Source organism: Tenrec ecaudatus, chromosome 14 (genome assembly GCF_050624435.1).
Source record: "Tenrec ecaudatus isolate mTenEca1 chromosome 14, mTenEca1.hap1, whole genome shotgun sequence".
Taxonomy (NCBI): Eukaryota; Metazoa; Chordata; class Mammalia; order Afrosoricida; family Tenrecidae; genus Tenrec; species Tenrec ecaudatus.
The window spans coordinates 16,300,369-16,306,358 of record NC_134543.1 but is presented as its reverse complement, the minus strand read 5'-3'; the positions used below and the strand labels follow the sequence as shown (position 1 = coordinate 16,306,358).

The 5,990-nt window shown below is 41.7% G+C and overlaps 1 pseudogene; it reads left to right on the top strand.

Annotated features, from left to right (window-relative positions):
- The first annotated feature begins 3,525 nt into the window (after positions 1-3,525).
- On the top strand, positions 3,526-4,309 carry LOC142425513 (chromobox protein homolog 1 pseudogene; annotated as a pseudogene).
- The last annotated feature ends 1,681 nt before the right edge of the window (positions 4,310-5,990 follow it).

Sequence of the window (5,990 nt, the reverse complement as noted above, 5' to 3'; positions counted from 1 at the left end):
TTCGTTTCCAACAAAAGAAATATTTTAGATGAAATGACATGGAGATATTACATAGTTCCTACTTCTGAAAGTATTATGAGATTTAAATGATATACGCTATAAGTATTACAAAAGTTTGGGGTTTCATAATACTTTAAAAATTATCAAGTGTTCATGAGGAATGGGGAAACGGGAAAGGAGGGAAAAAAATGAGGAGCTGATTCCAAGGTCTTTAGTCGAAAGCAAATATTTTGAGAATGATGAGGGCAACAAATGTACAAATGTGCTTGATACAATGGATGTATATATAGATTGTAATAAGAATTGTGAGAGCCCCCAATAAAATGATCATTAAAAAAAAGAAAGAAAGAAATCTGTACCTCAAAGAACTCACTGCCGTCCAATCAATTCTGACCCATCGCAACCCTGTAGGACAGAATAGACCTGCCCGCGGGGGTTTCTGAGGATGTAAATCTTTACAGAAGTAGAACAGCTCATTTTCTCCCAGGAAGCAGCTGGTGGGAGGAGGTCATATGAAGATCCTTGTAATTAGTTCCCCCTTTCTACCCCACCTTCCCTCCACCCTCCTGGTATCGCCACTGTCACCACTGGTCCTGAAGGGATCAGCTGTCCTGGATTCCCTGTGTTTCCAGTTTGTATCTGTACTAGTGTAAATCCTCTGGTCTAGCCAGATTTGTAAGGTAGAATTGGGATCATGATAGTTGGGGGCAGGAAGTATTAAAGAACTAGAGGAAAGTTGTATGTTTCATTGTACTATACTGCACCCTGACTGGCTTGTTTCCTCCCTGCAACCCTTCTGTAAGAGGATGCCCAGTTGCCTACAGATGGCTTTTGTGTCTCCACTCCACACTCCCCCTCATTCACAATGATTTGATTTTTGTTCTTTGATGCCTGAAACCTAATCCCATCGACACCTTGTGATCTCACAGGCTGGTGTGCTTCTTCCATGTGGGCTTTGTTGCTTCTCAGCTAGATGGCTGCTTGTTTACCTTCAAACCTTTAAGACCCCAGATGCTATATTTCTTCATCACTGCACACCATCAGTTTTCTTCACTACATTTGCTGATGCACCCACTTTGTCTTCAGCGATCTTTTTGGGAAGGTGAGCATCATGGAATGGCAGTTAAATAGAACAAAGTGTTCTTACATTGAGGGAGTATTTGAGTGGAGGCCCAATGTCCATCTGATGCCTTGATACTAAACCTATAAGTATAAGCACATAGATCTATTTCCCCATCCTCCTATAGAAATATATTTATATATGTACATGCCTGTATTTAGACCTCTACAGATGCCCTTTGCCTCATTCCTTTTACTTTCCTCTTGTCCCACTATCACGCTCAGCCTTCATTTGGGTTTCAGTAATTTCTCTTGGTTACATTCCCCTTGATCAAACCCTACCAGGCCCCTTACACCCTCCTTGCCACTGTTTTTGGATTACTTGTTGTTCCCTGGTCTCTGGGTTGGTTAACATTACTTCCTTTCCCTCACCTTTCCCTCCCCACTGTCCCCCAGGAACAATCGGTCCCATTGTTTTCTCCTCCATATTGCTTATCCATCCTATCTTATCTAGGTAGAGGTACAGATTTCTTTGAATCTATCTAACTGGGTTTTGTTTTGTTTTGTTTGAGCTTGGAATGTATAGATTAGAGTTTGTAATCAAATTTAAGTTTTTTAGTCATTATTTCTTCAGGTCTCCTTCTGGCCTTTCCTCTGCCTTCTCTGTTGCTGGGACTCTCGTTATTGACATTGGGTTTATTTTTCTTCATTCTCTTTCCTTTCTGTTTCTCCAGATTACCTGGGACGATCTACATCTGGATTTTGCTTCTTTCTTCTTTTGTCAACCAAAATCTGCTCTTGAGCCTCTCTAGTTGTCACGAGCGACGCGATCAATAATTATTTAAGCTCTTTGACATTTTCAAATGCTTGGTTTATTTGCCGCAAACACACATCAAGCAATGTAGCAATCACCGCTAACTTCAATTGTTACTATGAGGTGACACACAATTAATTCAGCATCATCGTCTCATTAAGCATTGCCTTCATTGGTGTACTCACTCCAGGTAAAGTTGGAGAGAGCAGGAGTTTGTGTCTCCTTGATTCCTAACTCTGAATTCTCAGCCTTTCTACCTGGGCTTGTATAGGCAGTTCAGCTGGCCGTTTGACGTCATTCTGGGTCTTATCAGCATTCCCCAGACTTTCTGGGGTGACTCCTAGTCCACTTGCTTAGTTCGTTGCTGTGACTCCGCATTTCTGCTGGGCCTTGTAGGACTCATTGTCTTTCAAGATGGAGTTGCTTGTGTTCATCGTTCATCGACTTGCAAGGTAGTTCTTTATCATCACTCGTCACCCTTTTATTTCAGTTATGATCATTTTCCTGTCTAAGAATTACTACTCGGTTTGCTCACATAATGTTTATCCCTTCATGGAGGTGATGAGGAAGTAGTCAGAGACTTTCTTTTTGTTCTCTGGACCCGATTTCATTGGGTTCTTTGAAAATATTTAAAATAGCTCGTTTAAAGACATTGGCTAGCAAGCTCAATGAGGGCTTCCCCAGGGACAGTTTCAGCTACTCCCCACACTCCCCCTGCACCCTGTGTGCATGAGGATATATTTTTGTATATATATATATTTGTATATGCATCCTTTTAGTTTGATTAAAAGCAAAATAATTTAAATAATATAGTAACTGTCAGCTGTGAAAATCAGATTTCCTCACTAGAACTTGCTTTCATTGTTTGTTGTATTTGTTGTTGCTACTGTTTGCTGGTTTAGAGACTCGAACACGTTATATAATATCTAGTTGCTGCCGAAGACCCTGATCAGTGGTCAGTTACCCTACTCAGTGGTCAGCTAATGTTTACTGAGAGATTTCCTTGAAAACCTTGAACGTGAATCTATTTACATTCTGGGAAGGGCAAGACACTCATTCTGAACATGACTTCAGAGGATTTTGATGAAATGAAAGCAGGCAGATTTTTGACAGCTATTTTATTGATTTTAATTAAATTACAAGTGTTTTTTAACTTACTTCTAGATGTAATTATCTTAGGCCACAAACAGATAATGCCTTGCTCTATAATTCAGGTGGTGAGTGTGTGTTTTGCAGTGCGGGAGGGCAAGGAGTTTCATGTACAATTGTAGGCTGAAATTTAAACTCAAATAAATCCTAACACAGAGTGTACATAATCTCACCATAAAACAAGGCAAAGGGCCCCAGACACAGTTCTAACCACTCTCTAACTTCATTCATTGGATTTAAAATGTTTATTTCCATTGCCTGGGCTTCAAAAATGATATGCATAGAATGCAGTACTCAGTATTTTAAAATATTTCAATAGTCGGTCAATACATGTGAAAAAAACACAGGCGATGACAATGTTGTATATTTAACTGTATTTTCAATCTTCCTTTATAAAATGCGGAGGGGAGGGCTGTTGGCCGGGGCCAGCAGTACGCTGCTTCAGTGAGGGGCTTGCTGGAGGCCACTTGGCTCGTTGTTTTTGTGAGCGCCACTCCCCCGGCTGGCCTGACACGACGTGCCTGGAGCGCGGCACTGATTCCCCTCAAGCTCCTGGGCGCTGCTCTGAGCAGCGTCACCCACACACCAGAAAGCTGGCGGGCACTATGGGGAAGAAACAAAACAAGAAGAAAGTGGAAGAGGTGCTAGAAGAAGAGGAAGAGGAATATGTGGTGGAAAAAGTTCTCGACCGCCGAGTAGTAAAGGGCAAAGTAGAATACCTTCTAAAGTGGAAGGGCTTCTCAGATGAGGACCACACGTGGGAGCCTGAAGAGAACCTGGATTGTCCCGACCTTATTGCTGAGTTTCTGCAGTCACAGAAAACTGCTCATGAGACAGAGAAATCAGAGGGAGGCAAGCGCAAAGCTGACTCTGACTCAGAAGATAAGGGGGAGGAGAGTAAGCCAAAGAAGAAGAAAGAAGAGTCAGAAAAGCCACGAGGCTTTGCCCGGGGTTTGGAGCCAGAGCGGATTATTGGAGCTACAGACTCCGGTGGAGAACTCATGTTCCTGATGAAATGGAAGAATTCTGATGAAGCCGACCTAGTCCCTGCCAAGGAAGCCAATGTCAAGTGTCCACAGGCTGTCATATCCTTCTATGAGGAAAGGCTGACGTGGCATTCCTACTCCTCAGAGGATGATGACAAGAAAGATGACAAGAACTAACTCACGTGACTGTGGGTTTAAAGAGGGGAGGGGAGGCGCTCTACTTGTCTTGACACCATAGAAGGCGCTTGAGAAAATGTCCGTTGAAGCGCCAGTGTAGTTTCTGTGCCCTGCAGCAAGCAGCCGCGTGCTTTCCCGCTGCCCCGTGCTGTGGTGGTGGCACACCCATCCCCGTGCAGGGAGGCAGATAGTGTTTCAAGGCAGCCCATTCTGCACTTTGCTGAGAAATGCAAACGGCCTTCTATGAAGGACAAACCTTGCAGAGTGGGTATGTGTGGGGAGCAAAGAAATAACTGCAGATCTTCAAAGAGCATCTCCACAAACTACAGCCTTCTTCCCAATAGTGTTAACTCTACATTTTTACAGCGTAGCATGTGTGTAATTTTTGGCTATTACTGGTGTATTATTTGGGGCTGGGAAGGTGGGTGGGGAAGAGGGAGATGGGTAGGATCAATTTTGTTAAAAGTTGGGACCTCATTGGGGAAATGGTGAAACAATAGAAAGAACAAACCATCTACTGATTTGGTTCTATGTCCAGAATGTATACCTTTTAAAAGTTTTTTAAAAGTCATTGGCAACATAAATGAGGCCCAAAACTTGTTGAAAGCGCTGGGACCTAGAAACCAAGGTGTTCCCTGCCTGAGCTTACTGCCGCCCCTACAAAGGACTTGACCGGTATGTGACCAAAGCCACACTGTCGGAATGCAGACTGAGTGGGGAGAGGACACTTTTCATCGGAAAGTCTGTACAAGCAGATTGTTCTGCCCAGGGTGCTCGTTCTCAAAATGGACGAGAAGACCTTTTCTGTTCCAGTAAGTGCTAGATAACAGCTTGTTCCATCCAAGCTTCTGGCTGGGAGCCCTTTGGGGGAGGCAGAGGAGACGAAGAGGGGGAGCAAGGGCCCGTCATGCTCTGGGGAGAACACTCTGGGAGCCACTCTGCTTTTGAACTCTGAAACCACTGGTATCAGAGCTCAATCACTAACAGCACAAATTTCACTGAATTAACTCACGGGTTGAAAGACTTGGAAAGCCCTGGTCTCAGGAGTAAATTTTCACACTGGGGCAGTGGTTCACTTTAGATTTTAAAAAAAAAAAAGTTTTTTAATTCTAAGAATTAATTGATACCCAAAATGCTTTGTCTTGAATCATGAGATTCATCGGTTTTTGACATCTAGAGCTGCATTTGGGCATGTGTTAGGTTTCTGGGAAAACTTTGTTTAAATGTAAACTTCATACCACCCTGTCAGTTTTGTCTTAATAAAACTATAGATTTCTAAAAAAATAAAAAAAATAAAATAAAATGCATTTACAAAAATGCATTTCATTGTTTATATGCATAAAGTGTATGGAAAAAGCTTTTGAGAAAGTTGCTAAGGTTCTAATAAAAAGAAGCCTGTCAAAGTTCACAAAATACCTTGGGATACCCTATAGATCACTATAGAAAATGACTTTCTAAATATTAATGTAATAAATAAACCTTTAAGACAACTACAGGTTTTAGAAATAAGCTAAACTCTATACCCTAAAGGTATCTAAATGTCCTTGTAGCTGTTAATACAACAGAATTATCACCCATTTAAAGTTATTTTTAATTCAATATTCTGCTGTCAGTATATAATGTTTTCATTGTTCACATTTTGTTTTATATGTGATTTTTTTGTAAAATATAATAGAGATTACACTATATCCTAAAAAAGCGCTTATGCCCATTCTAAAAAGAGGAAACACAGCAATTTCCAAAGGTGATCCAAATTGAATTGAAAACTCCAGGCATGCTACAGAACGATGCATTTAACACCCGCA